Consider the following 26,223-nt stretch of genomic DNA (forward strand, 5'->3'; position numbering starts at 1 on the left):
AACGTCCGACTCCTTCTTCCACAAGGAAGGTCGCAGCCCTTGAAGCACTTGCGGGTCTTCACCTTCTCTTGGTGCCCTATCTACAGGCACAACAGCACTGAGGATCTCTGCTTTCCTAGAGACAGCACATCTCATGGTGCTCGTCCTCGGCTGAGCCTCTTTCCAAAAAGGCAAACGTCCCACTCCTTCTCCCACAAGGAAGGTCGCAGCCCTGAAAGCTGGTGCTGATCTTCACCTTCTCTTGGTGCACTATCTACTGGCACAACAGCACTGGGGATCTGTGGTTTCCTAGAGACAGCAAATCTCATGGTGCTCGTCCTCGGCAGAGCCTCTTTCCGATAAAGCAAACGTCCCACTCCTTCTCCCACAAGGAAGGTCGCAGCCCTGAAAGCTGGTGCTTCTCTTCAAATTCCCTTGGTGCCCTATCTACAGGCACAACAGCACTGGTGATATGTGCTTTTCGTGTTTTAACCCCAGCCAGCAACTATACACCACGCAGCTGCTCACTCACTCCCCCCAGTGGGATGGGGGAGAAAATCAGGAAAAGAAGCAAAACCCGTGGGTTGAGATCAGAATGGTTTAATAGAACAGAAAAAGAAGAAACTAATAATGATAATGATAACATTAATAAAATGACAACAGCAATAATGAAAGGATTGGAATGTACAAATGATGCGCAGTGCAATTGCTCACCACCCGCCGACCGACACCCCGCCAGTCCCCGAGCGGCGAATCCCTGCCCCCACTTCCCCGTTCCTATACTGGATGGGACGTCCCATGGTATGGAATACCCCGTTGGCCAGTTTGGGTCAGGTGCCCTGGCTGTGTCCTGTGCCAACTTCTTGTGCCCCTCCAGCTTTCTCACTGGCTGGGCATGAGAAGCTGAAAAATCCTTGACATTAGTCTAAACACTACTGAGCAACAACTGAAAACATCAGTGTTATCAACATTCTTCTCATACTGAACTCAAAACATAGCACTGTACCAGCTACTAGGAAGACAGTTAACTCTATCCCAGCTGAAACCAGGACAGTATCCACCCCTTATTCTATACCATTGACGTCATGCACAGTTCCCATACCTTTAGTTAGATCCTGATCAATCATCACCTTTCCATCCCTTTAAGACATATGGGCAATGATATATATATATGTGTATACACACACAGAGATATTATTCCTTTAGTTCATGGGTCATGTTCATAAAATGTTCATTGAGTTCATTTAGTTTCCGACTCTGGGCTCCATCTGTCATACCAGTCTTTCTGGGCAGGAGGGATGGTGCAAAGTCCTCTCAGTCGGTAGAGCAGAATTGGGCTTCAGTGCAGTGTGACAAGCAGGTGACATTTGGCGCAGCAGGAGGATGGTGTGCACCGTTGGATTGTTGCATGCTGGAGTCAGTTCTGGTTCCATCACTACTGCGCTTTGCTCAGTTTTATCACAGTTCTTTTCTTGCTTGATCTAAGTGATTCTTACTATAGTACTATGGATATAGCACGTAATTATAGTAAGGATAACATACAGTAGCAGGGTTATATAGCAACTAATATACAGTTTAATTCTGTCTGTTCTCACCTAAAATTAAATCCCCTTGAGGCACACATCGGACTTCCCCATCTTTTCGCATCACCCACCAAGTGCACCCAGGCCCTTGAGCAAAAGCAATCCCATGAATGGGTTTACCTTTGCCTGAGGCAGGAGTAACCCAGACTGTCTTCCCTAACATATTTTTTATGTGCACTACAGGGACTTTATCCCCTTCTACAGTATGTAAAAATTCTGACTGGGCGGGGCCACCCCGATTGGCAGATCCTCTGGTGTTGACTAACCAGGTGGCTTTTGCTAAATGTGTATCCCGATGTTTGAAAGTTCCACCCCCCATTGCTCTCAATGTAGTCTTTAACAGTCCATTGTATCGCTCAATTTTCCCAGAGGCTGGTGCATGATAGGGGATATGATACACCCACTCAATGCCATGCTCTTTGGCCCAGGTGTCTATGAGGTTGTTTCGGAAATGAGTCCCGTTGTCTGACTCAATTCGTTCTGGGGTGCCATGTCGCCACAAGACTTGCTTTTCTAGGCCCAGGATAGTGTTCCGGGCGGTGGCATGGGGCACAGAATATGTTTCCAGCCACCCAGTGGTTGCTTCCACCATCGTGAGCACATAGCGCTTGCCTTGGCGAGTTTGTGGGAGTGTGATGTAGGCAATCTGCCAGGCTTCTCCATATTTATATTTCAGCCATCGCCCTCCATACCACAGGGGCTTTAACCGCTTGGCTTGCTTAATTGCAGCACATGTTTCACATTCATGGATAACCTGTGCAATAGTGTCCATGGTCAAGTCCACCCCTCGGTCACGAGCCCATCTATATGTGGCATCTCTTCCCTGATGGCCTGAAGCATCATGGGCCCACCGAGCCATAAATAGCTCACCCTTATGTTGCCAGTCCAGGTCCACCTGAGCCACTTCAATCTTGGCAGCCTGATCCACCTCTTGGTTGTTTTGATGTTCTTCAGTGGCCCGACTCTTGGGTATGTGAGCATCTACATGACGTACTTTTACAACCAGGTTCTCTAGCCGGGATGCAATATCTTGCCACAGTGCGGCAGCCCAGATGGGTTTACCTCTGCGCTGCCAGTTGCTCTGCTTCCATTGCTGTAGCCACCCCCACAGGGCATTTGCCACCATCCATGAGTCAGTATAGAGATAGAGCACTGGCCACTTTTCTCTTTCAGCAATATCTAATGCTAGCTGGATGGCTTTCACCTCTGCAAACTGACTCGATTCACCTTCTCCTTCAGCAGTTTCTGCAACTTGTCATGTAGGACTCCATACGGCAGCTTTCCACCTCCGATGCTTTCCCACGATGCGACAGGACCCGTCAGTGAACAGGGCATATTGCCTCTCATTTTCTGGCAGTTTATTATACAGCGGGGCCTCTTCAGCACGTGCCACCTCCTCCTCTGGCGACATTCCAAAATCTTTGCCTTCTGGCCAGTCCGTGATCACTTCCAAAATTCCTGGGCGACTGGGGTTTCCTATGCGAGCCCGTTGTGTGATCAGTGCAATCCACTTACTCCACGTGGCATCAGTCGCGTGATGTGTAGAGGAGACCCTCCCTTTGAACATCCAGCCCAGCACTGGCAGTCGGGGTGCTAAGAGGAGCTGTGTTTCAGTACCAACCACTTCTGAGGCAGCTTGAACTCCTTCATATGCTGCCAATATCTCTTTTTCAGTTGGAGTATAGCGAGCTTCGGATCCCCGATATCCTCGACTCCAAAACCCCAGGGGTCGGCCTCGGGTCTCCCCAGGTGCTTTCTGCCAGAGGCTCCAGGTAGGGCCATTCTCCCCAGCTGCAGTATAGAGCACATTTTTAACATCTTGTCCTGTCCGGACTGGTCCAAGGGCTACTGCGTGAACAATCTCCCGTTTAATTTGTTCAAAGGCTTGTTGTTGCTCAGGGCCCCATTTAAAATCATTCTTCTTCCGGGTCACTTGATAGAGAGGGCTTACAATCAGACTGTAATTTGGAATATGCATTCTCCAAAACCCCACGACACCTAAGAAGGCCTGTGTTTCCTTTTTATTAATTGGTGGAGACGTAGCTGCTATTTTGTTAATCACATCCATTGGGATCTGACGACGCCCATCTTGCCATTTTATTCCTAAAAACTGGATCTCCCGTGCAGGTCCCTTGACCTTACTTTCTTTTATGGCAAAACCGGCTTTCAGAAGGATTTGGATTATTTTCTTCCCTTTCTCAAAGACTTCTTCTGCCGTGTTGCCCCATACGATGATGTCATCAATGTATTGCAGGTGTTCCGGAGCTTCACCTTTTTCCAGTGCAGTCTGGATTAGTCCATGGCAAATGGTGGGGCTGTGTTTCCACCCCTGGGGCAATCGATTCCAAGTGTACTGGACACCCCTCCAAGTAAAGGCAAATTGTGGACGACACTCTGCTGCCAGAGGGATTGAGAAAAACACATTAGCAATGTCAATTGTAGCGTACCACTTGGCTGCCTTTGACTCTAGTTCGTATTGAAGTTCTAGCATATCTGGAACGGCAGCACTCAGCGGTGGCGTAACTTCATTCAGGCCGCGATAGTCAACTGTTAGTCTCCACTCCCCATTAGACTTTCGCACGGGCCATATGGGACTATTAAAGGGTGAGCGAGTTTTGCTGATCACTCCTTGGCTCTCCAGTTGGCGAATCAACTTGTGGATGGGAATCAGAGAGTCTCGGTTGGTGCGATATTGGCGCCGGTGCACCGTCGTGGTAGCAATTGGTACTTGTTGTTCTTCAACCCTCAGCAACCCCACAATCGAAGGGTCTTGGGAGAGACCAGGCAGGGTAGACAGCTGTTCCGTGCCCTCCGTCTCCAAGGCAGCTATACCAAAAGCCCATCGATACCCCTTTGGGTTCTTAAAATACCCTCTCCTGAGATAGTCTATGCCAAGGATGCACGGAGCCTCTGGACCAGTCACAATGGGGTGTTTCTGCCATTCATTCCCAGTTAGGCTTACTTCAGCTTCCAATACAGTTAAGTCTTGGGATCCCCCTGTCACACCAGAAATAGAAATGGGTTCTGCCCCTTCATAACTTGATGGCATTAAAGTACACTGTGCGCCGGTGTCTACTAGAGCCTTATACTCCTGTGGGTCTAACGTGCCAGGCCATCGAATCCACACAGTCCAATAGACCCGGTTATCCCTTTCCTCCACCTGGCTGGAGGCAGGGCCCCTCTAATTCTGGTCAGAGTATCCAGTATTCGCTTCTCGTAAAATTGGCTCAGAAGTCCCTTCAAGAGGATCAGAAATAAGATCAGCCCTTCTACTCTGTTTGGAAACCGGAGCGGCATTTTTCCTGGTAGAATCCCCTTTTGTGGTGTTTTTTCCTCGCAGCTCACGTACCCGTGCATTTAGGACCGAGGTAGGTTTTCCATCCCATTTCCTTATGTCCTCTCCATGATCACATAAGTAAAACCACAGGGCACCTCGCGGTGTGTACCTTCTATATTCTCTCTCTTGGGCAGAGGAGCGCTCACTCCTAATAGCTGAGACATTGGTCCTTACAGGTGGGCAACAGGACATCTCCTCTTTGAATTGCTGGAAATCCTCGGACAGCTTCTCCACAGCCAAAATGCAGGCTTGTAGGGAGGAGGAGAGATTTTCTTCGTATTGACGGAGTTGGCGAGCCACTTCATCCACTGTCGGTGCCTCTTTGTCTTTCCAGGTCATTATTGCCAGTGAGTTGGCATAGGACGATGGTGCGCTCCGTACAAACTTCCGCCACATGGGTCGTGTGCATTGGACTTCGTCTGGATCTTTGGGTAATTGTGGGTTGTCCGGATCATGATGAATTGTCTCTAGCACAGCTAATTCCCTCAGATATTGGATACCTTTTTCCATGGTTGTCCACTTGCTTGATTGACATATAACATCTTCCTTAAAGGGGTACCTTTCCTTCACACTTGACAGGAGTCGCCTCCAGAGGCTGATGGCTTGTGTCCCTCTTCCAATTGCCTTGTCAATGCCACCTTCCCTGGCAAGCGATCCCAGCTGCTTGGCTTCCCTACCTTCTAATTCCAAGCTATTAGCCCCATTGTCCCAGCATCGGAGGAGCCAGGTGATAATATGCTCACCTATACGGCGGCCAAAATCTTTTCGCATATCCCGCATATCAAGGAGAGGGACTGGGTTATTACCTCTGGTTCTGCCTCTTCCTCCTGTTCCCGTGATGACCCTGGTTCGCCTTCATCCTTCGCTAAGCGAACTGATTTTTTTGTATATTTCTTTTTCTGTACGGGGGCAACTGATACTGGTGCAGGTTGGTCCGTTGGTTCAGTTGCAGTACTGCTCGCCAGGTCTTGGATAACCGCAGTGTCTGTTGCCAAGGTTTGGGTAGCTGCTGTGCTCGTTGCTGGGGCTGGAGGGACCTCAGTGCCCATTGCCGAGGTTTGGGTAGCTGCCGTGCTCATTGCCGAGGCTGGAGGGGCCGCAGTGCCCGTTGCCGAGGTTTGAGTGACCGCAGTGCTCATCGTTTTGTTGTTAGGTCCAGAGACCTTCTCTTCCCCTTGAGGGTACTGAGTGGTGTCGAACAGGGCTCGATAGGCATGGGCCAGGCCCCAGCACGTTGCAGTAATTTGTATCTCTCTGGAGCTGCCGGGGTGACAGCATACCTTTTCCAAATATTTTACTAGTTCTTCTGGATTCTGCACTTGTTCAGGGGTGAATTTCCAAAACATTGGAGGTGCCCACTTTTCTAGGTACTTGCCCATACTACCCCACACACCCTGCCACTCATAATTATCCAGCCTTGGGGCAGATCTCTGGGTGATTTTCTTAAATAGTTGTTTAACCTTAAACGAGAGCTGAACCACATTCAGAAGCATGCTAATTCCTAGCAGTAGGCCTAGGACCGTGCTGGTCCCAACATCCCAAGAGTATTCAAATTTTTCAAAATTCTCAAACACCATTGTAACTGGACTGAAGGAGAAAGGAGAGGGGAAGAAAGGTATCCCACCCATAGACTGGTTTTCCAAGGAGGAAAGGTAAATGGTATAATTATTAATAGTTTCCCACAGATGGCTTCCACAGTATAAAGGTGACAATGCTGAGTGCAAGTACCGGATTAATCCCACAGCCGACGACTTTATCATACCATAAACCAGTGTTGTACAATACATCAAAGCGAAAACCTTAATCCACCTCCCACGGATGATAAGCAGCAGAAGAGGGACTACATACAGCAAGCGAGGTGATACATAACAGAACTTTAAAAACCAGAGCAACAACTCTAAGAACACATAAATCAACATAATGACCAGCGACTATTAGATCGATATAATGAATGCTTATAACAAATTTGTTTTAACAAGCTCTGGTCAGGTTTGTCGTTATCTCAACCCTTCGTGCCCCACGTTGGGCGCCAAAAAGGACTGTCGTGGTTTAACCCCAGCCAGCAACTAAACACCACGCAGCCGCTCACTCACTCCCCCCCTCCCAGTGGGATGGGGGAGAAAATCGGGAAAAGAAGCAAAACCCATGGGTTGAGATAAGAAGGGTTTAATAGAACAGAAAAAGAAGAAACTAATAATGATAATGATAACACTAATAAAATGACAACAGCAATAATGAAAGGATTGGAATGTACAAATGATGCGCAGTGCAATTGCTCACCACCCGCCGACCGACACCCCGCCAGTCCCCGAGCGGCGAATCCCTGCCCCCACTTCCCCGTTCCTATACTGGATGGGACGTCCCATGGTATGGAATACCCCGTTGGCCAGTTTGGGTCAGGTGCCCTGGCTGTGTCCTGTGCCAACTTCTTGTGCCCCTCCAGCTTTCTCACTGGCTGGGCATGAGAAGCTGAAAAATCCTTGACATTAGTCTAAACACTACTGAGCAACAACTGAAAACATCAGTGTTATCAACATTCTTCTCATACTGAACTCAAAACATAGCACTGTACCAGCTACTAGGAAGACAGTTAACTCTATCCCAGCTGAAACCAGGACAGTATCCACCCCTTATTCTATACCATTGACGTCATGCACAGTTCCCATACCTTTAGTTAGATCCTGATCAATCATCACCTTTCCATCCCTTTAAGACATATGGGCAATGATATATATATATGTGTATACACACACAGAGATATTATTCCTTTAGTTCATGGGTCATGTTCATAAAATGTTCATTGAGTTCATTTAGTTTCCGACTCTGGGCTCCATCTGTCATACCAGTCTTTCTGGGCAGGAGGGATGGTGCAAAGTCCTCTCAGTCGGTAGAGCAGAATTGGGCTTCAGTGCAGTGTGACAAGCAGGTGACATTTGGCGCAGCAGGAGGATGGTGTGCACCGTTGGATTGTTGCATGCTGGAGTCAGTTCTGGTTCCATCACTACTGCGCTTTGCTCAGTTTTATCACAGTTCTTTTCTTGCTTGATCTAAGTGATTCTTACTATAGTACTATGGATATAGCACGTAATTATAGTAAGGATAACATACAGTAGCAGGGTTATATAGCAACTAATATACAGTTTAATTCTGTCTGTTCTCACCTAAAATTAAATCCCCTTGAGGCACACATCGGACTTCCCCATCTTTTCGCATCACCCACCAAGTGCACCCAGGCCCTTGAGCAAAAGCAATCCCATGAATGGGTTTACCTTTGCCTGAGGCAGGAGTAACCCAGACTGTCTTCCCTAACATATTTTTTATGTGCACTACAGGGACTTTATCCCCTTCTACAGTATGTAAAAATTCTGACTGGGCGGGGCCACCCCGATTGGCAGATCCTCTGGTGTTGACTAACCAGGTGGCTTTTGCTAAATGTGTATCCCGATGTTTGAAAGTTCCACCCCCCATTGCTCTCAATGTAGTCTTTAACAGTCCATTGTATCGCTCAATTTTCCCAGAGGCTGGTGCATGATAGGGGATATGATACACCCACTCAATGCCATGCTCTTTGGCCCAGGTGTCTATGAGGTTGTTTCGGAAATGAGTCCCGTTGTCTGACTCAATTCGTTCTGGGGTGCCATGTCGCCACAAGACTTGCTTTTCTAGGCCCAGGATAGTGTTCCGGGCGGTGGCATGGGGCACAGAATATGTTTCCAGCCACCCAGTGGTTGCTTCCACCATCGTGAGCACATAGCGCTTGCCTTGGCGAGTTTGTGGGAGTGTGATGTAGGCAATCTGCCAGGCTTCTCCATATTTATATTTCAGCCATCGCCCTCCATACCACAGGGGCTTTAACCGCTTGGCTTGCTTAATTGCAGCACATGTTTCACATTCATGGATAACCTGTGCAATAGTGTCCATGGTCAAGTCCACCCCTCGGTCACGAGCCCATCTATATGTGGCATCTCTTCCCTGATGGCCTGAAGCATCATGGGCCCACCGAGCCATAAATAGCTCACCCTTATGTTGCCAGTCCAGGTCCACCTGAGCCACTTCAATCTTGGCAGCCTGATCCACCTCTTGGTTGTTTTGATGTTCTTCAGTGGCCCGACTCTTGGGTATGTGAGCATCTACATGACGTACTTTTACAACCAGGTTCTCTAGCCGGGATGCAATATCTTGCCACAGTGCGGCAGCCCAGATGGGTTTACCTCTGCGCTGCCAGTTGCTCTGCTTCCATTGCTGTAGCCACCCCCACAGGGCATTTGCCACCATCCATGAGTCAGTATAGAGATAGAGCACTGGCCACTTTTCTCTTTCAGCAATATCTAATGCTAGCTGGATGGCTTTCACCTCTGCAAACTGACTCGATTCACCTTCTCCTTCAGCAGTTTCTGCAACTTGTCGTGTAGGACTCCATACGGCAGCTTTCCACCTCCGATGCTTTCCCACGATGCGACAGGACCCGTCAGTGAACAGGGCATATTGCCTCTCATTTTCTGGCAGTTTATTATACAGCGGGGCCTCTTCAGCACGTGCCACCTCCTCCTCTGGCGACATTCCAAAATCTTTGCCTTCTGGCCAGTCCGTGATCACTTCCAAAATTCCTGGGCGACTGGGGTTTCCTATGCGAGCCCGTTGTGTGATCAGTGCAATCCACTTACTCCACGTGGCATCAGTCGCGTGATGTGTAGAGGAGACCCTCCCTTTGAACATCCAGCCCAGCACTGGCAGTCGGGGTGCTAAGAGGAGCTGTGTTTCAGTACCAACCACTTCTGAGGCAGCTTGAACTCCTTCATATGCTGCCAATATCTCTTTTTCAGTTGGAGTATAGCGAGCTTCGGATCCCCGATATCCTCGACTCCAAAACCCCAGGGGTCGGCCTCGGGTCTCCCCAGGTGCTTTCTGCCAGAGGCTCCAGGTAGGGCCATTCTCCCCAGCTGCAGTATAGAGCACATTTTTAACATCTTGTCCTGTCCGGACTGGTCCAAGGGCTACTGCGTGAACAATCTCCCGTTTAATTTGTTCAAAGGCTTGTTGTTGCTCAGGGCCCCATTTAAAATCATTCTTCTTCCGGGTCACTTGATAGAGAGGGCTTACAATCAGACTGTAATTTGGAATATGCATTCTCCAAAACCCCACGACACCTAAGAAGGCCTGTGTTTCCTTTTTATTAATTGGTGGAGACGTAGCTGCTATTTTGTTAATCACATCCATTGGGATCTGACGACGCCCATCTTGCCATTTTATTCCTAAAAACTGGATCTCCCGTGCAGGTCCCTTGACCTTACTTTCTTTTATGGCAAAACCGGCTTTCAGAAGGATTTGGATTATTTTCTTCCCTTTCTCAAAGACTTCTTCTGCCGTGTTGCCCCATACGATGATGTCATCAATGTATTGCAGGTGTTCCGGAGCTTCACCTTTTTCCAGTGCAGTCTGGATTAGTCCATGGCAAATGGTGGGGCTGTGTTTCCACCCCTGGGGCAATCGATTCCAAGTGTACTGGACACCCCTCCAAGTAAAGGCAAATTGTGGACGACACTCTGCTGCCAGAGGGATTGAGAAAAACACATTAGCAATGTCAATTGTAGCGTACCACTTGGCTGCCTTTGACTCTAGTTCGTATTGAAGTTCTAGCATATCTGGAACGGCAGCACTCAGCGGTGGCGTAACTTCATTCAGGCCGCGATAGTCAACTGTTAGTCTCCACTCCCCATTAGACTTTCGCACGGGCCATATGGGACTATTAAAGGGTGAGCGAGTTTTGCTGATCACTCCTTGGCTCTCCAGTTGGCGAATCAACTTGTGGATGGGAATCAGAGAGTCTCGGTTGGTGCGATATTGGCGCCGGTGCACCGTCGTGGTAGCAATTGGTACTTGTTGTTCTTCAACCCTCAGCAACCCCACAATCGAAGGGTCTTGGGAGAGACCAGGCAGGGTAGACAGCTGTTCCGTGCCCTCCGTCTCCAAGGCAGCTATACCAAAAGCCCATCGATACCCCTTTGGGTTCTTAAAATACCCTCTCCTGAGATAGTCTATGCCAAGGATGCACGGAGCCTCTGGACCAGTCACAATGGGGTGTTTCTGCCATTCATTCCCAGTTAGGCTTACTTCAGCTTCCAATACAGTTAAGTCTTGGGATCCCCCTGTCACACCAGAAATAGAAATGGGTTCTGCCCCTTCATAACTTGATGGCATTAAAGTACACTGTGCGCCGGTGTCTACTAGAGCCTTATACTCCTGTGGGTCTAACGTGCCAGGCCATCGAATCCACACAGTCCAATAGACCCGGTTATCCCTTTCCTCCACCTGGCTGGAGGCAGGGCCCCTCTAATTCTGGTCAGAGTATCCAGTATTCGCTTCTCGTAAAATTGGCTCAGAAGTCCCTTCAAGAGGATCAGAAATAAGATCAGCCCTTCTACTCTGTTTGGAAACCGGAGCGGCATTTTTCCTGGTAGAATCCCCTTTTGTGGTGTTTTTTCCTCGCAGCTCACGTACCCGTGCATTTAGGACCGAGGTAGGTTTTCCATCCCATTTCCTTATGTCCTCTCCATGATCACATAAGTAAAACCACAGGGCACCTCGCGGTGTGTACCTTCTATATTCTCTCTCTTGGGCAGAGGAGCGCTCACTCCTAATAGCTGAGACATTGGTCCTTACAGGTGGGCAACAGGACATCTCCTCTTTGAATTGCTGGAAATCCTCGGACAGCTTCTCCACAGCCAAAATGCAGGCTTGTAGGGAGGAGGAGAGATTTTCTTCGTATTGACGGAGTTGGCGAGCCACTTCATCCACTGTCGGTGCCTCTTTGTCTTTCCAGGTCATTATTGCCAGTGAGTTGGCATAGGACGATGGTGCGCTCCGTACAAACTTCCGCCACATGGGTCGTGTGCATTGGACTTCGTCTGGATCTTTGGGTAATTGTGGGTTGTCCGGATCATGATGAATTGTCTCTAGCACAGCTAATTCCCTCAGATATTGGATACCTTTTTCCATGGTTGTCCACTTGCTTGATTGACATATAACATCTTCCTTAAAGGGGTACCTTTCCTTCACACTTGACAGGAGTCGCCTCCAGAGGCTGATGGCTTGTGTCCCTCTTCCAATTGCCTTGTCAATGCCACCTTCCCTGGCAAGCGATCCCAGCTGCTTGGCTTCCCTACCTTCTAATTCCAAGCTATTAGCCCCATTGTCCCAGCATCGGAGGAGCCAGGTGATAATATGCTCACCTATACGGCGGCCAAAATCTTTTCGCATATCCCGCATATCAAGGAGAGGGACTGGGTTATTACCTCTGGTTCTGCCTCTTCCTCCTGTTCCCGTGATGACCCTGGTTCGCCTTCATCCTTCGCTAAGCGAACTGATTTTTTTGTATATTTCTTTTTCTGTACGGGGGCAACTGATACTGGTGCAGGTTGGTCCGTTGGTTCAGTTGCAGTACTGCTCGCCAGGTCTTGGATAACCGCAGTGTCTGTTGCCAAGGTTTGGGTAGCTGCTGTGCTCGTTGCTGGGGCTGGAGGGACCTCAGTGCCCATTGCCGAGGTTTGGGTAGCTGCCGTGCTCATTGCCGAGGCTGGAGGGGCCGCAGTGCCCGTTGCCGAGGTTTGAGTGACCGCAGTGCTCATCGTTTTGTTGTTAGGTCCAGAGACCTTCTCTTCCCCTTGAGGGTACTGAGTGGTGTCGAACAGGGCTCGATAGGCATGGGCCAGGCCCCAGCACGTTGCAGTAATTTGTATCTCTCTGGAGCTGCCGGGGTGACAGCATACCTTTTCCAAATATTTTACTAGTTCTTCTGGATTCTGCACTTGTTCAGGGGTGAATTTCCAAAACATTGGAGGTGCCCACTTTTCTAGGTACTTGCCCATACTACCCCACACACCCTGCCACTCATAATTATCCAGCCTTGGGGCAGATCTCTGGGTGATTTTCTTAAATAGTTGTTTAACCTTAAACGAGAGCTGAACCACATTCAGAAGCATGCTAATTCCTAGCAGTAGGCCTAGGACCGTGCTGGTCCCAACATCCCAAGAGTATTCAAATTTTTCAAAATTCTCAAACACCATTGTAACTGGACTGAAGGAGAAAGGAGAGGGGAAGAAAGGTATCCCACCCATAGACTGGTTTTCCAAGGAGGAAAGGTAAATGGTATAATTATTAATAGTTTCCCACAGATGGCTTCCACAGTATAAAGGTGACAATGCTGAGTGCAAGTACCGGATTAATCCCACAGCCGACGACTTTATCATACCATAAACCAGTGTTGTACAATACATCAAAGCGAAAACCTTAATCCACCTCCCACGGATGATAAGCAGCAGAAGAGGGACTACATACAGCAAGCGAGGTGATACATAACAGAACTTTAAAAACCAGAGCAACAACTCTAAGAACACATAAATCAACATAATGACCAGCGACTATTAGATCGATATAATGAATGCTTATAACAAATTTGTTTTAACAAGCTCTGGTCAGGTTTGTCGTTATCTCAACCCTTCGTGCCCCACGTTGGGCGCCAAAAAGGACTGTCGTGGTTTAACCCCAGCCAGCAACTAAACACCACGCAGCCGCTCACTCACTCCCCCCCTCCCAGTGGGATGGGGGAGAAAATCGGGAAAAGAAGCAAAACCCATGGGTTGAGATAAGAAGGGTTTAATAGAACAGAAAAAGAAGAAACTAATAATGATAATGATAACACTAATAAAATGACAACAGCAATAATGAAAGGATTGGAATGTACAAATGATGCGCAGTGCAATTGCTCACCACCCGCCGACCGACACCCCGCCAGTCCCCGAGCGGCGAATCCCTGCCCCCACTTCCCCGTTCCTATACTGGATGGGACGTCCCATGGTATGGAACACCCCGTTGGCCAGTTTGGGTCAGGTGCCCTGGCTATGTCCTGTGCCAACTTCTTGTGCCCCTCCAGCTTTCTCACTGGCTGGGCATGAGAAGCTGAAAAATCCTTGACATTAGACTAAACACTACTGAGCAACAAATGAAAACATCAGTGTTATCAACATTCTTCGCATACTGAACTCAAAACATAGCACTGTACCCGCAACTAGGAAGACAGTTAACTCTATCCCAGCTGAAACCAGGACAGTGCTTTCCTAGAGACAGCACATCTCCTGGTGCTCGTCCTCGGCAGAGCCTCTATACGAAAAGGCAAACGTCCGACGCCTTCTCCCACAAGGAAGGTCGCAGCCCTAAAAGCTGGTGCTGCTCTTCACATTCTCTTGGCGCACTATGTACAGGCAGAACAGCAGTGGGGATCTGTGCTTTCCTAGAGACAGCACATCTCCTGGTGCTCGTCCTCGGCAGAGCCTCTCTCCAAAAAGGCAAACATCCGAATCCTTCTACCACAAGGAAGGGCGCCGCCCTTGAAGCACTTGCGGGTCTTCACCTTCTCTTGGTGCACTATCTACAGGCACAACAGCAGTGGGGATATGTGCTTTCCTAGAGACAGCACATCTCCTGGTGCTCGTCGTCGGCAGAGCCTCTTTCCAAAAATGCAAACGTCCCACTCCTTCTCTCACAAGGAAGGTCGCAGCCCTGAAAACTCTTGCTGCTCTTCACCTTCTTTTGGCGCCCTACCTACAGGCACAACAGCACTGGGGATCTGACCTTTCCTATTGACAGCACGTCTCATGGTGCTCGTCCTCGGAAGAGCATCTTTCCGGAAAAGCAAACGTCCAACTCCTTCTCCCACAAGGAAGGTCGCAGCCCTGAAAGATCTTGCTGCTCTTTACCATCCCTTGGTGCCCTATCTACAGGCACAACAGCACTGGGGATCTGTACTTTCCTAGAGAAAGCACATCTCATGGTGCTCGTCTTCGGCAGAGCCTCTTTCCGAAAAGGCAAACGTACGACTCCTTCTCCCACAAGGAAGGGCGCAGCCCTTGAAGCACTTGCGCATCTTCACCTTCTCTTGACGCACTATCTACAGGCACAACAGCACTGGGGATCTGTGCTTTCGTAGAGACAGCAAATCTCATGGAGCTCGTCGTCGGCAGAGCCTCTTTCCGAAAATGCAAACGTCCCACTCCTTCTCCCACAAGGAAGGTCCCCACCCTGAAAGCTGGTGATGTTCTTCAGCTTATCTTGGCGCACTATCTACAGGCACAAGAGCACTGCGGGTCTGTGCTTTCCTAGAGACAGCACATCTCATGGTGCTCGTCGTCGGCAGAGCCTCTTTCCCAAATGGCAAACATACGACTCCTTCTCCCACAAGGAAGGGCGCAGCCCTTGAAGCACTTGCGGGTCTTCACCTTCTCTTGGTGCACTATCTACAGGCACAACAGCACTGGGGATCTGTGCTTTCCTAGAGACAGCACATCTCATGGTGCTCGTCATCGGCAGATCCTCTTTCCAAACAGGCAAACATCCGACTCCTTCTCCCACAAGGAAGGTCACAGCCCTGAAAGATCTTGCTGCGCTTTACCATTCCTTGGTGCCATATCTACAGGCACAACAGCACTGGGGATCTGTGCTTTCCTAGAGACAGCACATATCATGGTGCTCGTCCTCGGCAGAGCCTCTTTCCGAAAAGGCAAACGTCCGTCTCCTTCTCTCACAAGAAAGGGCGCAGCCCTGAAAGCTTGTGCTCCTCATCACCTTCCCTGTGCAGCTCATTCACAAGCACAACAGCAGTGGGGATCTTTGCTTGACTAGACACAGCACATCTCATGGTGCTCGTCCTTGGCAGAGCCTCTTTCTGAAAATGCAAACGTCCCACTCCTTCTCCCACAAGGAAGGTTGCAGCCCTGAAAGCTGGTGCTGATCTTCACCTTCCCTTGGCACCTTATCTACAGGCACAACAGCACTGGGGATCTGTGCTTAACTAGAGACAGCACGTCTTATGGTGCTCGTCCTCGGAACAGCACCTTTCCGGAAAAGCAAATGTCCCACTCTTTCTCCCACAAGGAAGATCGCAGCCATGAAAGCTGTTGCTGCTCATAACCTTCTCTTGGCACCCTACCTACAGGCACAACAGCACTGGGGATCTGTGCTTTCCTATGGACAGCACGTCTCATGGTGCTCGTCCTTGGCAGAGCCTCTTTCCGAAAAGGCAAATATCCGACTCCTTCTCTCACAAGGAAGGTCGCAGTCCTTGAAGCACTTGTGGGTCTTCACCTTCTCTTGGTGCACTATCTAAAGGCAGAAGAGCACTGAGGATCTCTGCTTTCCTAGAGACAGCATATCTCATGGTGCTCGTCCTCGGCTGAGCCTCTTTCCAAAAGGGCAAACATCCGACTCCTTCTCCCAAAAGGAATGTCGCAGCCCTGAAAGGTCTTGCTGCTCTTCACCTTCTCTTGGCGCCCTACCTACAGGCACAACAGTACTGGGAATCTGTGCTTTCCTATGGACAGCACGTCTCATGGCGCTCGTCCTTGGCAGAGCTTCTTTCTGAAAAGCAAAAGTCCCACTCCTCGTCCCACAAGAAAGGTCGCAGCACTTGAAGCCCCTGCGGGTCTTCACCTTCCCTTGGCACCCTACCTACAGGCACAACAGCACTGGGGATTTGTGCTTTCCTAGAGACAGCACATCTCATGGTGCTCGTCCTCAGCAGAGCCTCCTTCCGAAAAGGCAAACGTCCCAATCCTTCTCCCAAATGGAAGGTCGCAGCCCTGAAAGTTGGTGCTGCTCTTCACCTTCCCTTGGCACCCTATCTATAGGTAGAACAGCACTGGGGATTTGTGCTTAACTAGAGACAGCACATCTCATGGTGCTCGTCCTCGGCAGAGCCTATTTCCAAAAAAGAAAATATCTGACTCCTTCTCCCAAAAGAAAGGGCGCCACCCTGAAAGCTGGTGCTACTCTTCCCCTTCCCTTGGCGCCCTACCTACAGGCACAACAGCACTGGGGATCTGTGCTTTCATATAGACAGCACGTCTCATGGTGCTTGTCCTCAGCTAAGCCTCTTTCCAAAAAGGCAAACGTGCGTCTCCTTCTCCTAAATGGAAGGTTGCAGCCCTGAAAGCCGGTGCTGCTCTTCACCTTCTCTTGGCGCCCTACCTACAGGCACAACAGCACTGGGGATCTGTGCTTTCCTAGAGACAGCACATCTCATGGTGCTCGTCCTAGGCAGAGCCTATTTCCAAAAAAGAAAATATCTGACTCCTTCTCCTTCAGGAATGGGCCGGCCCTAAAAGCTGGTGCTCCTCTTCACCTTCCCCGTTCAGGTGATTAACAAGAACAACAGCACTTGGTATCTGTGCTTAACTATAGACAGCACATCTCGTGGTGCTCATCCCTGGCAGAGAATCTTTCCGAAAACGCAAACTTCCGACTCCTTCTCCCAAATGGAAGGTCGCCGCCCTGAAACCTGGGGCTGCTCTTCACCTTCTTTGGTGCACTATCTACAGGCAGAACAGCACTGGGGATCTGTCCTTTCCTAGAGACAGCACGTCTCATGGTGCTCGTCCTCGGCAGAACCTCTTTCCGAAAAGGCAAACATCCGACTTCTTCTCGCACAAGGAAGGGCGCAGGTCTTGAAGCACTTGTGGGTCTTCAACTTCTCTTGGTGCACTATCTACAGGCAGAAGAGCAGTGGGGATATGTGCTTTCCTAGAGACAGCACATCTCACGGTGCTTGTCCTCGGCAAAGCCTCTTTCCGAAAAGGCAAACATCCGACTCCTTCTCCCACAAGGAAGGTCGCAGTCATTGAAGCACTTGCGGGTCTTCACCTTCTCTTGGTGCACTATCTACAGGCATAATAGCACTGGGGATTTTTGCTTAACTAGAGACAGCACATCTCATGGTGCTCGTCCTCGGCAGAGCCTCTTTCCAAAAAAGCAAACGTCCGACTCCTTGTCCCACAAGGAAGGTCGCAGCCCTGAAAGCTCTTGCTGCTCTTCACCTTCCCTTGGCACCCTATCTACAGGCACAACAGCAGTGGGGATCTGTACTTAACTAGAGAGAGCACATCTCCTGGTGCTCGTCCTCGGCAGAGCCTCTTTCCGAAAAGGCAAACGTTCCACTGCTTCTACCACAAGGAAGGTCGCAGCCCTGAAAGCTGGTGCTGATCTTCACCTTCCCTTGGCACCTTATCTACAGGCAGAACAGCAGTGGGGATCTGTGCTTTCCTACAGACAGCACGTCTCATGGTTCTCGTCCTCGGCAGAGCAACATTCCGGAAAAGGAAAACTCCCACTCCTTTTCCCACAAGGAAGGCCGCAGCCCTGAAAGATCTTGCTGCTCTTTACCATCCCTTGGTGCCGTATCTACAGGAACAAGAGCACTGGGCATCTGTGGTTTCCTAGAGACAGCACATCTCGTGGTGCTAGTCCTCGGCAGAGCCTTTTTCCAATAAAGCAAACGTCCGACTACTTCTCCCACAAGGAAGGTCGCAGCCCTTGAAGCACATGCGGGTCTTCACCTTCCCTTGGCACCCTGTCTATAGACACAACAGCAGTGGGGATCTGTGCTTAACTAGAGACAGCACATCTAGTGGTGCTCATCCTCGGCAGAGCCTCTTTTTGAAAATGCAAACGTCCTACTCCTTCTTCCAAATGCAAGGTCGCAGCCCTGAAAGCTGGTGCTGCTCTTCACCTTCTCTTGGTGCACTATCTACAGGCAGAACATCACTGGGGATCTGTGCTTCCCTAGAGACAGCACATCTCCTGGTGCTCGTCCTCGGCAGAGCCTCTTTCCAAAAAGGCAAACGTCCCATTCCTTCTCCCAAAAGGAAGGTCGCAGCGCTGAAAGATCTTGCTGCTCTTCACCTTCTCTTGGCACCCTATCTACAGTAATAACAGCACTAGGCATCTGTGGTTTCCTAGAGACAGCACATCTCATGGTGCTCGTTCTCGGCAGAGCCTCTTCCCGAAAATGCAAACGTCCCACTCCTTCTCCCACAAGGAAGGGCGCAGCCCTAGAAGCACTTGAGGGTCTTCACCTTCCCTTGGTGCACTATCTACAGGCACAACAGCACTGGGGATCTGTGCTTAACAAGAACACCACTTCTCATGCTGCTTGTCCACGGCAGAGCCTCTTCCCTAAAAGGCAAACGTCCGACTCATTCTCCCACAAGGAAGGTTGCAGCCCTGAAAGCTGTGCTGCTCGACACCTTCTCTTGGTGCACTATCTACAGGCACAACTGCACTGGGGATTTGTGCTTTCCTGGAGACAGCACATCTCATGGTGCTCGTCCTCGGCAGAGCCTCTTTCCGATAAAGCAAATGTCCGACTCCTTCTACCACAAGAAAAGTCGCACCCCTGAAAGCTGGTGCTGCTCTTCAGCTTCTCTTGGCACCTTATCTACAGGCACAACAGCACTGGGGATCTGTGGTTTCCTAGAGACAGCACATCTCATGGTGCTCGTCCTCCACATATCCTCTTTCCAAAAAGCAAACGTACTACTCCTTCTCCCACAAGGAAGGTCGCAGCCCTGAAAGCTCGTGCTGCTCTTCACCTTCTCCTGGTGCACTATCTACAGGCACAACAGCACTGGGGATCTATGCTTTCCGAGAGACAGCATATCTCATGGTGCTCATCCTCGACAGAGCCTCTTTCCGAAAAGGCAAACGTCCCACTCCTTCTCCCACAAGGAATGTCTCATCCCTGAAAGATGGTGCTGCTATTCCCCTTCTGTTGGCACCGTACCTACAGCCACAACAGCACTGGGGATCTGTGCTTTCCTATAGAAAGCGCGTCTCATGGTGCTCGTCCTCGGCAGAGACTCTCTCCGAAAAGGCAAACGTCCGACTCCTTCTCCCACAAGGAAGGGCGCAGCCCTTGAAGCACTTGCGGGTCTTCACATTCTCTAGGTGCACTATCTACAGGCACAACAGCAGTGGGGATATGTGCTTTCCTAGAGAGAGCACACCTCATGGTACTCGTCCTCGGCAGAGCCTCTTTCTGAAAAGGCAAACGTTCCACTCCTCCTCCCACAAGGAAGGTCGCAGCCATGAAAGCACGTGCGGGTCTTCACCTTCCCTTGGCACCTTCTCTACAGGCACAACAGCAGTGGGGATCTGTGCTTAACTAGAGACAGCACATCTCATGGTGTTCGTCCTCAGCACAGCCTCTTTCTGAAAAGGCAAACTTCCCACTCCTTCTCCCACAAGGAAGGGCGCAGCCCTTGAAACACTTGCGGGTCTTCACCTTCTCTTGATACACTATTCACAGGCACAACAGCACTGGGGATCTGTGCTTTCCTAGAGACAGCACGTCTCATGGTGCTCGTCCTCGGCAGAGCCTCTTTCCTCAAGGCAAACGTCCGACTCCTTCTCCCACAATTAAGGGCGCAGCCCTTGAAGCACTTGCGGGTCTTCACCTTCTCTTGGTGCACTATCTACAGGAACAACAGCACTGAGGATCTGTGTTTTCCTAGAGACAGCACATCTCATGGTGCTCATCCTCGGCAGAACCTCTTTCCGAAAAAGCAAACATCCCACTCCTTCTCCCAAAAGGAAGGTCGCCGCCCTGAAAGCAGTTGCTGCTCTTCACCATCTCTTGGTGCACTATCTACAGGCACAAAAGCACTGGGGATCTGTGCTTTCCTAGAGACAGCACATCTCATGGTGCTCGTCCTCGGCAGAGCCTCTTCCCGAAAAGGCAAACGTCCCACTCCTTCTCCCACAAGGAAGGTCGCCGCCCTGAAAGCTGGTGCTGCTCTTCACCTTCTCTTGGTTCACTATCTACAGGCACAAAAGCACTGGGGATCTGTGGCTTCCTAGAGAGAGCACACCTCATGGTACTCGTCCTCGGCAGAGCCTCTTTCTGAAAAGGCAAACGTTCCACTCCTCCTCCCACAAGGAAGGTCGCAGCCATGAAAGCACGTGCGGGTCTTCACCTTCCCTTGGCACCTTCTCTACAGGCACAACAGCAGTGGGGATCTGTGCTTAACTAGAGACAGCACATCTCATGGTGTTCGTCCTCAGCACAGCCTCTTTCTGAAAAGGCAAACTTCCCACTCCTTCTCCCACAAGGAAGGGCGCAGCCCTTGAAACACTTGCGGGTCTTCACCTTCTCTTGATACACTATTCACAGGCACAACAGCACTGGGGATCTGTGCTTTCCTAGAGACAGCACGTCTCATGGTGCTCGTCCTCGGCAGAGCCTCTTTCCTCAAGGCAAACGTCCGACTCCTTCTCCCACAATTAAGGGCGCAGCCCTTGAAGCACTTGCGGGTCTTCACCTTCTCTTGGTGCACTATCTACAGGAACAACAGCACTGAGGATCTGTGTTTTCCTAGAGACAGCACATCTCATGGTGCTCATCCTCGGCAGAACCTCTTTCCGAAAAAGCAAACATCCCACTCCTTCTCCCAAAAGGAAGGTCGCCGCCCTGAAAGCAGTTGCTGCTCTTCACCATCTCTTGGTGCACTATCTACAGGCACAAAAGCACTGGGGATCTGTGCTTTCCTAGAGACAGCACATCTCATGGTGCTCGTCCTCGGCAGAGCCTCTTCCCGAAAAGGCAAACGTCCCACTCCTTCTCCCACAAGGAAGGTCGCCGCCCTGAAAGCTGGTGCTGCTCTTCACCTTCTCTTGGTTCACTATCTACAGGCACAAAAGCACTGGGGATCTGTGGCTTCCTAGAGACAGCACATCTCATGGTGCTCGTCCTCGGCAGAGCCTCTTCCCGAAAAGGCAAACGTCCGACTCATTCTCCCACAAGGAAGGTCGCCGCCCTGAAAGCTGGTGCTACTCTTCACCTTCTCTTCGTGCACTATCTACAGGCAGAAGAGCAGTGGGGATCTGTGCTTTCCTATAGACAGCACGTGTCATGGTGCTTGTCCTTGGCAGATCCTCTTTCCGAAAATGCAAACGTCCCACTCCTTCTCCCACAAGGAAGGTCGCAGCCCTGAAAGCTGGTGCTGCTCTTCACCTTCTCTTCGTGCCCTATCTACAGGCACAGCAGCACTGAGGATCTCTGCTTTCCTAGAGACAGCACATCTCATGGTGCTCGTCCTCGGCAGAGCCTCTTTCCGAAAAAGAAAATGTCCCACTTCTTCTCCCAGAAGGAAGGTCGCAGCCCTGAAAGCTGGTGCTGCTCTTCACCTTCCCTTGGCACCTTATCTACAGGCACAAAAGCAATGGGGATCTGTGCTTTCCTATAGACAGCACGTCTCATGGTGCTTGTCCTCGCCAGAACCTCTTTCCGAAAAGGCAAACTTCTGACTCCTTCTCCCACAAGGAAGGTCGCCGCCCTGAAAGCTGGTGCTGCTCTTCACCTTCTCTTGGTGCACTATCTACAGGCACAAAAGCACTGGGGATCTGTGGCTTCCTAGAGACAGCACATCTCATGGTGCTCGTCCTCGGCAGAGCCTCTTTCCGAAAAGGCAAACGTCCCACTCCTTCTCCCACAAGGAAGGTCGCAGCCCTTGAAGCACTTGCGGGTCTTCACCTTCTCTTGGTGCCCTATCTACAGTCACAACAGCACTGAGGATCTCTGCTTTCCTAGAGACAGCACATCTCATGGTGCTCGTCCTCGGCAGAGCCTCTTTCCGAAAAAGCAAACGTCCGACTCCTTTTCCCACAAGGAAGGGCGCCGCCCTGAAAGCTGGTGCTGCTCTTCACCTTCCCTTGGTACCTTATCTACAGGCACAATAGCACTGGGGATCTGTGCTTTCCTAGAGACAGCACATCTCATGGTGCTCGTCCTCAGCAGAACATCTTTCTGAAAAAGCAAACGTCCCACTCCTTCTCCCACAAGGAAGGTCGCAGCCCTGAAAGCTGGTGCTGCTCTTCACCTTCTCTTGGTGCACTATCTACAGGCAGAACAGCAGTGGGGATCTGTGCTTTCCTAGAGACAGCACGTCTCATGGTGCTCGTCCTCGGCAGAGCCTCTTTCCGAAAAGGCAAACGTCCGACTCCTTTTCCCACAAGGAAGGTCGCAGCCCTGAAAGCTGGTGCTGCTCTTCACCTTCTCTTGGTGCACTATCTACAGGCAGAACAGCAGTGGGGATCTGTTCTTTCCTAGAGACAGCACGTCTCATAATGCTTGTACTCAGCAGAGCCTCTTTCCGAAAAGGCAAACGTCCGACTCCTTCTCCCACAAGGAAGGTCGCCTCCCTGAAAGCTGGTGCTGCTCTTCACCTTCTCTTCGTGCACTATCTACAGGCACAAAAGCTCTGGCGATCTGTGGTTTCCTAGAGACAGCACATCTCCTGGTGCTCGTCCTCGGCAGAGCCTCTTTCCGAAAACCCAAACGTCCGACTCCTTCTCCCACAAGGAAGGGGGCCGCCCTGAAAGCTGGTGCTGCTCTTCACCTTCTCTTGGCACCTTATCTACAGGCACAATAGCACTGGGGATCTGTGCTTTCCTACAGACAGCACATCTCATGTTGCTCGTCCTTGGCAGAGCCTCTTTCCGAAAAAGCAAACGTTCCACTCCTTCTCCCACAAGGAAGGTCGCAGCCCTTGAAGCACTTGCTGCTCTTCACCTACTCTTGGCACCTTATCTACAGGCACAACAACAGTGGGGATATGTGCTTTCCTAGAGACAGCACGTCTCATGGTGCTCGTCCTCAGCAGAACATCTTTCCGAAAAAGCAAACGTCCCACTCCTTCTCCCACAAGGAAGGTCACAGCCCTGAAAGCTGGTGCTGCTCTTCACCTTCTCTTGCCTCTCTACAGGCACAAAAACACAGGGGATCTGTGGCTTCCTAGAGACAGCACATCTCATGGTGCTTGTCCTCGGCAGAGCCTCTTCCCGAAAAGGCAAAAGTCCCACTCTTTCTCCCACAAGGAAGGTCGCAGCCCTTGAAGCACTTGCGGGTCTTCATTTTCTCTTGGTGCCCTATCTACAGGCACAACAGCAGTGGGGATATGTGCTTTCCTAGAGACAGCACGTCTCATGGTGCTCGTCCTCGGCAGAGCCTCTTTCCGAAAAAGCAAACATCCGACTCCTTCTCCCACAAGGAAGGTCGCAGCCCTGAAAGCTGGTGCTGCTCTTCACCTTCTTTTGGCACCTTATCTACAGGCTCAACAGCAGTGGGGATATGTGCTCTCCTAGAGACAGCACATCTCATTGTGCTCGTCCTCAGCAGAACATCTTTCCGAAAAAGCAAACGTCCCACTCCTTCTCCCACAAGGAAGGTCGCAGCCCTGAAAGCTGGTTCTGCTCTTCACCTTCTCTTGGTTCACTATCTACAGGCACAAAAACACAGGGGATCTGTGGCTTCCTAGAGACAGCACATCTCATGGTGCTTGTCCTCGCCAGAGCTTCTTCCCGAAAAGGAAAACGTCCGACTCCTTCTCCCACAAGGAAGGGCGCAGCCCTTGAAGCACTTGCGGGTCTTCAACTTCTCTTGGTGCCCTATCTACAGGCACAACAGCACTGAGGATCTCTGCTTTCCTAGAGACAGCACATCTCCTGGTGCTCGTCCTCGGCAGAGCCTATTTCCGAAAAGATAAACGTCCCACTCCTTCTCCCACAAGGAAGATCGCAGCCCTTGAAGCACTTGCGGGTCTTCACCTTCTCTTGGTGCGCTATCTAGAGTCACAAAAACACAGGGGATCTGTGGCTTCCTAGAGACAGCACATCTCATGGTGCTCGTCCTCGGCAGAGCCTCTTTCCGAAAAGGCAAACGTCCGACTCCTTCTCCCACAAGGAAGGTAACAGCACTGAAAGCTGGTTCTGCTCTTCACCTTCTCTTGGTGCCCTATCTACAGGCATAACAGCACTGAGGATCTCTGCTTTCCTAGAGACAGTACATCTCCTGGTGCTCGTCCTCTGCAGAGCCTATTTCCGAAAAGGTAAACGTCCCACTCCTTCTTCCACAAGTAAGGGCGCAGCCCTTGAAGCACTTGCGCGTCTTCACCTTCTCTTGGTGCCCTATCTACAGGCACAACAGCACTGAGGATCTCTGCTTTCCTAGAGACAGCACATCTCCTGGTGCTCGTCCTCGGCAGAGCCTCTTTCCGAAAAAGCAAACGTCCGACTCCTTCTCCCACAAGGAAGGTCGCCGCCCTGAGAGATGGTGCTGCTCTTAACCTTCTCTTGGCACTGTATCTACAGGCAGAACAGCAGTGGGGATATGTGCTTTCCTAGAGACAGCACATCTCATGGTGCTCGTCCTCAGCAGAACCTCTTTCCGAAAAAGAAAATATCCCACTCCTTCTCCCACAAGGAAGGTCGCAGCCCTGAAAGCTGGTGCTGCTCTTCACCTTCTCTTGGTGCACTATCTACAGGCAGAACAGCAGTGGGGATCTGTGCTTTCCTAGAGACAGCATATCTCATGGTGCTATCCTGGGAAGAGCCTCTTTCCGAAAAAGCAAACGTCCGACTCCTTCTCCCACAAGGAAGGTCGCAGCCCTGAAAGCTGGTGCTGCTCTTCACCTTCTCTTGGCGCACTATCTAAAGGCAGAACAGCAGTGGGGATCTGTGCTTTCCTAGAGACAGCACATCTCATGGTGCTCGTCCTCGGCAGAGCCTCTTTTCGAAAAAGCAAACGTCCGACTCCTTCTCCCACAAGGAAGGTCGCAGCCCTTGAAGCACTTGCGGGTCTTCACCTTCTCTTGGTGCACTATCTACAGGCAGAACAGCACTGAGGATCTCTGCTTTCCTAGAGACAGCACATCTCCTGGTGCTCGTCCTCGGCAGAGCCTCTTTCCGAAAAGCAAACGTCAGACTCCTTCTCGCACAAGGAAGGTCGCCGCCCTGAAAGCTGGTGCTGCTCTTCACCTTCTCTTGGTGCACTATCTACAGGCACAACAGCAGTGGGGATCTGTGCTTTCCTAGAGACAGCACATCTCCTGATGCTCGTCCTCGGCAGAGCCTCTTTCCGAAAAGGCAAACGTACGACTCCTTCTCCCACAAGGAAGGTCGCAGCCCTGAAAGCTGGTGCTCCTCTTCACCTTCTCTTGGCACCTTATCTACAGGCACAACAGCAGTGGGGATATGTGCTTTCCTAGAGACAGCACATCTCATGGTGCTCGTCCTCAGCAGAACCTCTTTCCGAAAAAGCAAACGTCCCACTCCTTCTCCCACAAGGAAGGTCGCAGCCCTGAAAGCTGGTGCTGCTCTTCACCTTCTCTTGGTGCACTATCTACAGGCACAAAAGCACTGGGGATCTGTGGTTTCCTACAGACAGCACGTCTCATGGTGCTCGTCCTCAGCAGAGCCTCTTTCCGAAAAGGCAAACGTCCGACTCCTTCTCCCACAAGGAAGGTCGCAGCCCTGAAAGCTGGTGCTGCTCTTCACCTTCTCTTGGTTCACTATCTACAGGCACAAAAGCACTGGGGATCTGTGGTTTCCTAGAGACAGCACATCTCCTGGTGCTTGTCCTCGGCAGAGCCTCTTCCCGAAAAGGCAAACGTCCGACTCCCACTCCCACAAGGAAGGTCGCAGCCCTGAAAGCTCTTGCTGCTC

Source organism: Harpia harpyja, chromosome 10 (genome assembly GCF_026419915.1).
Source record: "Harpia harpyja isolate bHarHar1 chromosome 10, bHarHar1 primary haplotype, whole genome shotgun sequence".
NCBI classification, from domain to species: Eukaryota; Metazoa; Chordata; class Aves; order Accipitriformes; family Accipitridae; genus Harpia; species Harpia harpyja.